This window comes from Amphiura filiformis, chromosome 10 (genome assembly GCF_039555335.1).
Source record: "Amphiura filiformis chromosome 10, Afil_fr2py, whole genome shotgun sequence".
Classification (NCBI taxonomy): Eukaryota; Metazoa; Echinodermata; class Ophiuroidea; order Amphilepidida; family Amphiuridae; genus Amphiura; species Amphiura filiformis.
This window is the reverse complement of record NC_092637.1, coordinates 22498215-22510263: the sequence shown is the minus strand read 5'-3', so window position 1 is coordinate 22510263 and position 12049 is coordinate 22498215.

The following is a 12049-nucleotide window of genomic DNA, read 5'->3' as shown; positions in this document are numbered from 1 at the left end:
GTACTTTTAATCATGCATACCATCAACGCATGCGCATATTTCTATTTTTATTGCAACAATTTCTATTGTCCTGACTATGATCTCTCATACCATACCAATAATCATATTTGTTTTTGTTTAATTTTAAGATAATTTTGATTCTTGCTTCTACTTATCGTATTGCATTTATGTTTATATGCCAGAATAGCATCAAATCATACTCTATTTTTCATTAAGGATTTTAGATTTTGTTATATACAAACAATGTGTTGTTTTTGTTATGCATTCCTGTGACGCGAGGATGAGAAAAAGGGGTTTTGGCCTTGAGTCTTTCCGACTCGCAACAATATGTTTATCAACAGCACACTTGTTATACTAAAGCAATATCTCTTAAGCAATAATCATGTGGACATTATGCAGTCATGTCTACAGCAGAATTCATAAATTCATAAACATATGTTTCTGATTTACCTGTGCGATATTCAATGTGCTGTTATGAAATAGGTATTATAATTTCAGTTGGATGCACCATTACAAAGCAAACTCATAGTAACAATACAGAGCGTGGCCTTTGTTTCCGAAACGAGAACAATACTCTGCGTATTGTTATCCAGCCATGTGGATGGTACAACTCATGTCAAACTTGTCACAGTTATTGTGATCGTATCACACAAATAAATGAGAAACATGTGATTTTAGACTTTAACACGGTTTGGAAAAAGTTTTTCCATTTTTTAGCTCCCTATCAGGCAGTCAGGACTCCATATTTGGGAGGGCTCGACAACAATCTTTCCAAAATCGCATTTTAATCATTTTTAGATGACCATAGAGGGAAAGAATTGACGTTTATTTACAGCTTCTATGGCGAAAATTAATCAAACCGATCACACGATGGTGCTCGTTCGAAGTTGGAGCCATTGAAATTACATGTCTGACTGTTATGACATTTTGGAAGACTCTCTTCGGGAAAACAGCTCGACAACAGCTTTCCCGTGACATTTTTTACTTCAAATTGTAGTATGTTAAGGATGAACATTATAATTCACATGTGAGCTTCTATGGCTATTATTGGGTGAAGGGTTTTCCCACCAGCCCACTAACTAGTCCATTGCCTATACCTACAGTACAGTGAGTGAGCTAGAGGTCAATCATCAATTGGAGCGGTGTGTGTGCACTGAATAGGAAAAACGGACAGTAACTGCATAATGATAATTATAGACTGTAATAAGGACAACTGATAATATGTTTTCCTGCCGGATAACAAAAACAAGCAAAAGGCTTCGTCAAAGAGCGGAACGTCGATTTCAATGACTTATAATCATGATGATTATAATAATACAAAAATCCCCCTCTCGCTATTCTGAAGGTCCGCCATTCCGAAGGTTCGCTATTCCGAAGATTCGCTTTTCCGAACGTGTAATTTACCATTCGCTATTCCGAATTGACATAATCACCGTTTGAATTCATACATATGGAGTAAATTTAAGGTCGTTCAATATGTGTTTGAGAAACACCTTATCCTCCTTATATATCTCTGCGTCAGTAATATTAATAAAATTTCATGATTTTAAACTTTTGATCTCAACACAAGATTAGACATACCTCAAATTTTCGGTCGTAACTTCGACCTTTATCGGGAGACTGGCAACCCAAGTTTGGGACCAATGACCTTTTGGACACTTGACCCCAACACTTGGTCGTAGACTCTTGGTAACTGGTATCGGCTCCCGTCACGGTAAAGTGAAGGTTGGTTGACTCTGATGTATACTTTGGTTCCCGGTCGAGGATCTTGACTTGGTCCAAAATATAACTGTTTAATGTGATAAGCCTATATAATAAATATTCCAAAACTAAGTGTATACGCTTGGAATATAGGTAAATATAATACCATATCAGCAAAGGAATAAAGCACAAACAAAACAAAGAAATTCGGATTTTTGGGATGTTGCCATGGCAGCAAGGACAAAAGTTAGTTTTCATTGTCACTCTGACTGACAGTGCTCAAGTACATTTCATCAAGAAAGGTTACAGCAAATATATATATATATATATTTTAAACTTTCTTGCCGAGGGTAAATATTTAGGTGTAGCATAATAATACTTGACCAGGAGAATTTTATTGACTTTTTGATTAAACTTTTTGCGCTCAAATAATAGACAAGGTTTCTAATAACAACCTGACCTGGTCGTACTGAATTGTAATGGAATAAATAATATGGAATACAATACTTGTTGATGCTACTTATTGTGTGTGTTAGTTTTTAAAATTTTCACTAAGATATTAATAAATGGATACATCAAGTAGCACTACCAATACTGCATTGTGACTTAATTGCCAGCATATTTTCTTGGAAAGATGCTGAGAGTCACCTTGTCAAAGAATCAAGCAGCGAATGGCACCAAATATTTTTAGAATGAATTGTCCAGCACGAAGTGTTGCAAATTAGTTCTCCCTGTCATCTCACCTATTGTATGAGATTTCATTCATAATGTCAACACTCTCAGCACTGCACAGCTTGAGTGGTGATATTTTGAAAGACATTAAACACGAGCTAATACGTATTTTTAAAACTTTCAACCAATCAGAGTGTTTTAATTGAGCACCCGTGTTGCAGAGGATGATTTAAGCACTTCCCAACATTCCACTATGTTACTTGCGGTTAGCATAACTGTGTGAGCGAACATGACAGTACTACTCGCCCACTGCATATAGACGTACTGCACATGCATGGTTTAATTTGTACAGTTATATTTACATAAAAACGCTGTGAAGATGCTAGTCGATTTCACATTTTATGTTATCTACAGAAGGTGTGAATTATCCTTTAAACACACATCACTTTTGTTCTGAAATCGACCAAGTAATAATGACACACGCACAATTCCAAAACAACATCTTTTGCACAGAGTTCAATGGGATTTGAAGAGTAAAGTGGCAGTTGAAACTCTAGTGATAACACTTTTGCAGTGCATGATGGGGCTTCCTTAAATCATCCTCTGCCCGTGTTGTAACACGTCAAATCACTAACTCGGACTCGAGTCGACTCGGGTCACATGTTATGGTGACTTGACGTGACTCGATTCACCATTGTCAGTTTAGCAACGCAGTCGTTATAAATAAACACGCCTATAACGTATTACGTTTTTCGATAAATTCATTAATTTCTCAAAAAGTAAAAATCTCAGTTTAATAAAAAAAAAGTTAAAATGAAAGCCAATAATTATCGAATCATTATAATAGGTCTGGCACCAATGCAAGCATTTGTTTCGGAGTCCCAAGTTCATACGCTAACACTGTTTTTACAAATCGCCTGGAATTGCATATTTAGGATTCAGCGATTGCTGAGAAAAGAGTGGTATGTTTCTGAAAAGCGTTTCCGCTTGGAATGTAGATGCATATTGTGGAGCTTAACTGCCCGTGATTTTAATTTATGAGCTCTTTCACCGACAATTTGCAACGTCTTACCATACGGGTCGACTGCTTGAATTCCGATATTTTAAGGGAGGGGTAATGGGCAGGAAAAAAGGAATAGCTCAGATCGCGCGCCAAATAAGTTAACAGTTCAGAAATTGATATTTTTCCCAGCCTTGAAAAAAATTAGGCAGAGCTAGGAATCGAACCCGGGACCTCGCGGTTCTGAAACTCAAGGCATTACCACTAAGCCACCTAGCTATTTGCTCTGAGGAGAGGTTTGATAGTATTCCTTGATATTGCTGAATAGAATAAATCAATACTGATATTTATCTAATGTACGATGTTATTCAAATGTCAGTAAAATAAAACAAATAAATAAATAGACATAGGACCCGTAAATAAATAAATAAATACATAATGCAGAATGCAGTTAGTATTTTAGTTACTAAATTCCAATCATTCTATTTATAATTTTCTGCTATACACGCAAAGGAGCTGTGCATTTAATATCCGCGCCTAATCAATAATGAGTATTTCACTACATAGTCAAACTGGTGTGTGCCCTGACGGATTATCCATTGACCAGCTTCTAAACCAATAAGTCTTTTATCTGTATGCTTTATAACCATGATAACAGATTAAGAGTCTGTAACAAGGTCGGTCATTGGCGGCTTGCTAATCGGTTCTGGCATTATACAAAGAGCAGCACCAATCACAGCACATGTTTGATAATGGGCAACCAACGTATCCATAATAGTATAGTTTAGGCGCTGACGCAAGCTTTCATGCGGGAAATATGAACACATTCTCGCTAGTCGTACCCTTTTTCGAGATATTGATACGGCGCTAAAGGCCACGTCTTTTCCATGCCACAGCGACGAACCCTATAAACAGAGGTAAGTTATCATCTTGTTACAAGGAATTCAAAGTAATTTTATCATCAATAGATCCACATAGAGGAATACGACATCTATCGTGAGCCAATCTGCATTCTGTTGCCTGCAAAAGCCGACGATCAGGTAAAAATTCTAAAAGCAGCGTGAGCAGATATTTTTCTTAATTTCATGATAAGCTTAAATTGCATTGAAAACGCCAAATTGCAGACATAAAATATATAATACAAGGTGTCCCATAAAAAGGTTACATGTAGAAAATGAACCGCATTTGGCGATGGTACAACAAAACAATGTCGTTTTTTCAAGTTTTATTTATTTATTCTTCTTGTAACTCTCTGCGAAATTTCAACTTCGTATCGTAAAAGGAACTTAACTTATGAGCGTAAGATGACATGGCTGTTACGAATGACTTATCATCAAACTATTTTACAACGAAAGTTGAACACAAGCACGCCTTTGTTCTCAATTTTTTCTTATTACTTTTTATTTTTCTCTTATTTTTTATCATTATTTTGTTCTTGGTTGAAAAACCTATTGCACTAAAGAACCATATTCACAATTAAATATTGCATATCTTTTATACTCTTGGTGGTAAAAAATGAAGGAAGGTGCATGGTCATTAGAGAGGAACACTTTTTGGTCAAGGCATTTCCGCACGCTGTATCTAGTGCCATCAGCATAACGAAATCAGTAACAATTTGCATTTAGACTTTGTTTGGGTTTTGTTGAGTTGAAATCGCTGCTGTGTTAAAAACTGTAAGAATATTGCCATTCGAAATAACCTGAACAATTAGTTTAATTATTTGTTCAACAGAATAATAAACTGCGTCTGCCATGCTATAGCTGGACCTCTTCAAATGACCCGCACCAAATGCACCGTACACGTGCGGGCAGTGAACCTCGTGTTGTATTATGTCACGTAAACATGTTTACACCATGCTCAGGAATGCGTGGAATGCGGGCTAAATACGCACGTTGTGAACTTGACATTCACAGGGGTACTAGTATAAGGTTCATAGATTATGTTACGAAAAGGACAATTTTATTTGTTAACATTAACTTACAATATTTTCAAAAATCTACATGTAACCTTTTTTTGGGACACGCGGTATTACTATCGCCCAAGCAGATGGTAACGTAGGTATGTGGAAAAGAACTGCAATAACAATAACAAACTATGTGCCCAAACAGTTGTCTTTGGCATGTCGCTTTTTTAAAAAATCACCAAAAATATCAAATTTTGGGAAAACGCCCCAAAATTTAAAACAAACACGAACCTTCCAAAATAAATATATATTAGCACTCGGCGGCCCACTGACTACCTGTCGCTGTGATTTGGGGTAACTCATTGCTTCCCCTCTCCAGATACCTGTACTTCAAGTTCGCCCATACCCCATGCCTTAATAATTTCTCTAAACTGTACTGCGACCACAGATAACATATTATTCTCTTCGAATGTATTGTATTCATAGAAAGGAGGAACGATATTCATTATTAGCAACACAGTAGTGTTTTTTTTTTTTACCAGAATTTAAAAGTTGCAGTTTTCAAATAATACAAATAACTTTCCCTGCCCCCAATATGTATGTTACAGTAGGTAACCTCCGCTGATGGACAATGTGTTAACAATCTTGCATTTAGCTCTTTGTTGATATCATACAATTATGTAAGGGATCAAATCAAAACTCGACCGCCGGTTGCCCGCCGGTTCCGGGCGGTTCCGTCCGGTTGTAGGAGGTCATCGCTATATGAATATTCAAGAATGCATGAGTAACAACCGCCGGTTGGTTTAAGCACACAACCGGAAAGATTAAAAAATGTCGATATGTTTACTTCACGATCACAATAGCGCATACTTGAAATTTCACGGCCACATAGCCCATACTTGAAAGCAAGACGGTGATCGATTTTTCTTAGTCGAATGTCAATTGGCTTGTCACCTAAGCAAATTAATTTTGATAATGATTTCTTATTAATGGTTAAAATTGCTTGAATATATTACCATTGTTTAGATCAGTTAATTTCAGTTCAAAACAGTGTTTCAATGATTTCTGTAAGTTCAGTAATTCGGAAGTTGTGAGTTTATTAGTTTGTGAATCACATATAGGCCTGTATTGGTGATGGACAAATTATTATACTACTATATAATAATCACTTCACCGACACCGACATCATAAGTCTGGGTGTTGTAGGGGGGGGGGTAGGGCATTTAAGTTCATAGGAGTGAGAGGCATTATCTTTTAACAGACTCCGTTTCTATAAATCAATTAAAATAATGTTTTTATGAAAGTATATAATCAAAGCTTGTTTTAATTTGACAAATTTTATGAAGGCCTAATTGGGTTTTTTTTTTCAGCATCTTAACTTAATTTTCAATCAAAAAACTATGATGATTTGTCGCTATAAAAAGAGGGTTTTGTTTGCAAATTAAGTTTACGATGCTGAAAAATAAATAAGGCCTATAGCATAATGATTATTTTTGACATCCATACAATTTTCCGAAATTTTTGTTGAAAGCAAATTAATTTGGGTAAGTGGTTGTAATTGCCTGAATATATATATATTACCATTGTTTAGATCAGTTAATTTCAGTTCAGAACAGTGTTTCAATGATTTCAGTACTTTGTGAATCACGTAGGCCATGATGTTGAGCAGGGGTGGGGGGTGGGGGCACTTGACTTTGGTATCTTCAGAAGGCGGGAACCCGATAATACCCTTTTTGTAAGATCAATAAACCCCATTTTTATCATCAAAATTCCAGAAAATAATGTGGAAACTTCCCATTTCTCTTATTTCAGGAAATTTGTATATTAAATTTAGAACAAAAAATTATGGTTTTGCTCAATTTTTACAAGAGGGGGAAAAACTAAAGACGTATAAGATTTAAGAGTATATAAAAATGAATAGTGTTTAAGCTGAACAACGTATACATATGCATGAAAGACAACTTTGTAAGTTTACAAACATGATTGACTGAATTTGCAGCCACATAAACCGTAATATTGTATTAAACATCAAAGCTGTCTTGCACATAAATGACCAATGACAAAATAGATATTTTTCTTTAAATGCATATTTATTTTATCCGATATTCACTCAAATAAATTATGATTAAGACGTATTTATATTAAAAGAAACAATAACAATAATGGGCCTTTCACTAGGCCTACAGTCATATTCTGCACTGCCAAGGATCACTTTGCACAACCAAAGTGAAATAATTTTATTAATACTTTAACTATTTACCATTTGACGCTGTTTCCACGTTCAATAGAACCCAACATGTAAACGAAATGATGTATATATGCCTCGGCATATGATTGTGTACAGCAGTAAGCACGCCGAAAAAACAAGAATTAAAACAAAGTATAATAATATCAAACACAACCACTCTGGGATATTCTATACCGATTCGTTTAGATTGTACGTGGACGAAGTAGATATATTAATATTATTATTTCGTTTTAGTTTTGTTTTCTTTTTTATATGTATTGTTTTGTTTTGATAATACCATATTCCTGAAAACGTAAATTCTAAATATAAACAAACCATTCAAAATGTTCATATATTTAATACACTAAATACACTACCAAAACAGTGTCCATAGATTGAACACTATTTTGTCCTCGATTTAAAGATGTGTAAAACCTGAACACCAATGTCATCTCAAAACATCGTTTAATGTCTAAACACAGGGCATCAAGTTCCTAAACATGTTTAGCATTTAAACATGTTTACAAATTGAGGAAAAGTGGTGTCTTGAATAGTGTTTAATCCACAGACACTGATTTTGCAGTGTACATATAAATGTCCCTGGTGTAATGTCCAAAACACATTGAGTTCAATTCCTATGAAGAATGGACATGTGGCGTTGCTGGTCTCAAGCGCGGATTCAAATGTGTAACAATGACATATTGTACACTTTCCTAGACCTTTCTGTTGTCTTTCGCGATATCCAGGCATATGTGCATCAACTGATCCAGTATTGGGTAATTCCTTAACGTCCAAATAAGTCTGGTAACTTCCCACCGGGTTTTCACTCGGTATTGGAGATGGCATATTCCCCTGTCTTCTAACAAATGCCATTGCATTTGTTGCGCGAACGGGATGACCAACACACCAATCGCATCGCAGTCATTGTTTTCACATTTTTTCACTGTTATCTCGCGTAATCGTCTCTCTGAGTGTTTCACAGCGAACTTAAGTTCCTCATGCAGGTCTAAGTTTCTCTGGAAAGTAGCAGCTGATCCATTTGCTAAAACAGTGTGCACGCGCTTATAGTCAGTATATGCCCTGTCTTCAGGTCCCATACATGGCCGAAAGTCTCCAGTGATTGGATATCCATCATATGATTGTCCCACCCAGTAGCGAAGGACCTGATGCATTGCATTGTCAAACACGACAGCCTCTTTCTGTCTTCGTTCCTCTGGCGATAGCTGTGTCTGCTCAACAGGTGCCTTGTCTTCTCCAATCAGACAAGCAACCAAAATGACCCCACAGAGCAGACCACTTAAGTATGCCCAGATATGTTCTATCATATGCAGATTGCTTTGGTGCATGATTGGTCAGGGTGAGTAAATCCAAATCCAGATCCTTCCACATCCTCACCAGATAGACAAGACCAGGCCATGACTTAGGTGTCCAATCTGGACCTCCGTCTGATACAATCACCGCGCATGTCTTCCCTTCTTCCACGGCACTTTGAAGCAAAGGCTTCATATTGTTCACATGTTCACAGATGTTGACATCTCGAAACTTCTGTTGGGATAGCACTACATGTAGTGGTCCCGTACATCCAAGCGCGATGTGTTGCCTATGATGTTCATCTGAAGTAAATTGTCCTCCAGATTATTTCTTCAACACACGCAAATAACCCGCAACCGTTAAAAGGTATCCTGGATGTGGAAAATCGTGATCGTCATAATTCACAGGAGGTTCATCTTCATCAGATCCACATTCATGTACCCGTCTTATTTGGTGATATCGTGATGTAGCTAATGTTCCAACTTTCAGTTTAGCCATACAATCGCACGAAAATAGGCACACTTCCTCCGCGAAGTCTTCTGCAAATTCTCGACGGAGCTTCACGCGAGAGTTGCAATAATGTGCGTCAATGTTATCTTTTCTCTTGTTGTTACATTTTGGCGGAATCTTCGCTGGTATCAGTTCTTTGTAATACGAACTTGCCTTGTTCCTCTTATTTGGTATCTTCAGAAGACGGGAACACGACGATCTACTTACGCTATCCAAATCATTCACCGTGCTCTCAAGGTGCGCTTAAGTGCAGGAATACTTGTTCGTGTTTCTCTAGTCATAAAGAAATGGCTCAAATAGCTCAAGGTTTGGTAAGTTTTATTTAAAATTCGCTATTAGTGTTTATTGCGTTTTGACACCTTTAGTTAGTCGCTTCAAGCTTTTATTTAAAAAAAAAAAGAAGAGCTTTTATTAAAAAAAAATACACCCCCACACACACCCCAACACAAATGCCGGGTTTTAAGAAGTAAATTTTTACAAAAGGGTTTAAATGTTATGAAAACGTATACCCGTCATACAACCCTTATATAACACGTCATTTAAACGTTATCTGGCAACCTTTTGCGAGTAATGTCGAAAAACGTTTTGTGTTTAAAATTTGTCTTTTCAACAGCGAGATCTAATGTTGCAATGTTCTTCGTGGGAAGCGTCTCAACACTCCGATATACCATAGGACCTACAATTGCGTATACCATGCCATTTTTACATTCACTACTGTCAATTTTAGAATAAACTGTCAAACAGATACAATAGAATAGTATACTACAGTAAATATTATAAAACTATACTATTTTCTACGTTTTTACTATGTTATTACTGTCACACACAACAGATAGCTGGTTTGAAGCGCTCTATACGTGATGCTATATTCTTATGTTTTTACATGGTTATAATGCATGTAACAAACAGGACCACACTAATTTTGGCATCACACGATAAAACCTTTATGTTGCAAAAATGAAAATATTTACAATTAATTTTCAGCGTAAGCATATTTTCTAAATAATACCATGTTTTTATGAAAGTAATATGTATCAAAGCTGGTTTTCATTTGACAAATTATATGAAGGCCTAGTTGTTTTTTTCAGTATCGCAACTTAATCTTCAAACAAACAAAAAACAATAAAGATTTGTCGCTTTAAACAAAGTAGTTTGTTTGCAAATTAAGTTTACGATGCTGAATAAAATCAATTAGGCCTATTAAGCATAATGAATATTTTCTAACGTCATACAACAGTGAAGTGTTGACTCTATGGTATTATTTTGTGAATGTACGTGTTAATAAAGTTGTGTCCAAATTTATGAATGAATGCATGTGTCATTTAACATGTTTAAACGCAATATCGTAAGTGGAATATGCAATTATAATAATTAAAATGATTTTAGATATGGTTTCAGACCTCACTGACCATGAGCACTGAGGGTGCCTCGAATAACACGTGTTCAATGGGACCCGGCGCTATACCATGTTTAAATATTAAAAACATTAGGGCCCTTCATTGGTATTAGGCCTACGCCTATAGGCCTACACCCACAAATTTCTATCACCGAGCTCGTAAAAACCTAGCTCAGATCATTTCATCGCGTCCGTGATGTGGTGTTTGAATCGGACTTCCCTCTCCCCCTCTTTTTTCTTTTTTTTCTTTTTTCGTTCTTTCCTTTTATCCTTCCTACTTTGTTTCATTTTTTGTTTTCTGTTTTTGTTCTTTGTATCTTTTTTTGCTTTCTTTCTTCACTTGTTCTTTCTTAATTCACTTGTTCTTTCTTTCCTTTAGGATTTCGTTCATTCTTTGGCTTTCTTTTTTTTTTTTTTTTTTTTTTTTTTTTTTCTTTCTTTCTTTCTTTCTTTCTTTCTTTCTTTCTTTCTTTCTTTCTTTCTTTCTTTCTTTCTTTCTTTCTTTCTTTCTTTCTTTCTTTCTTTCTTTCTTTCTTTCTTTCTTTCTTTCTTTCTTTCTTTCTTTCTTTCTTTCTTTTTTCTTTCTTTTTCTTATGTTTCTTCGTTCTTTCCTTCTTTCTTCATTAATTTTTACTCATTCTTTCCTTTCTAGCTTTTTGATTTTTGCAACTTGTTTCTTGCTTTCTTTTTCCTTGAAAAATGTAATTACCCTTGCGTTTAACATGCAGAATTCCGAGATCGCGATTATCCCCTCATAAATTCAACTTTAAAATAGGTCTTGTCAAACCTGTCACGATGAAAGTTTAAGAAAAAAATAATAAGAAATAAAGAAAATGAAGTCTCTGGTTATATTTTTATTAAAATAAGATACTAAAAGTTTCCACAATGATATCTAGCCTACATTGATTGAGAAGAACCCCTGGGAAGGATTTATCAGTCCCTATTGTACTAAATTTGAATAGAAACCACTTGAAATCACTCCACTTGAAAATTGTATTACTTGCGAGCGCGACTATATGATACCAACCGGCCATGTGAACCAGGGTGTGACGACTGACCTCATTACTGTGTATAATCCCGTAGACATTTACAACCGGACGGAACCGCCCGGAACCGGCGGGCAACCGGCGGTCGAGTTTTGATTTCATCCCTAAACGGATGCACTCATGATTGCCATCATTAGACTTCAAGTCCAATACCCAATTTATATGAACAATCTATTGGTGTTTAAATGTACAGTTTCTTCCTTTTTGTATTGCGATAAGCAGGCGGTGCAGTCGCACCTCCACCAAATAGCCCTCACCATGCGCGTATTTGGAGGGGGCCTTT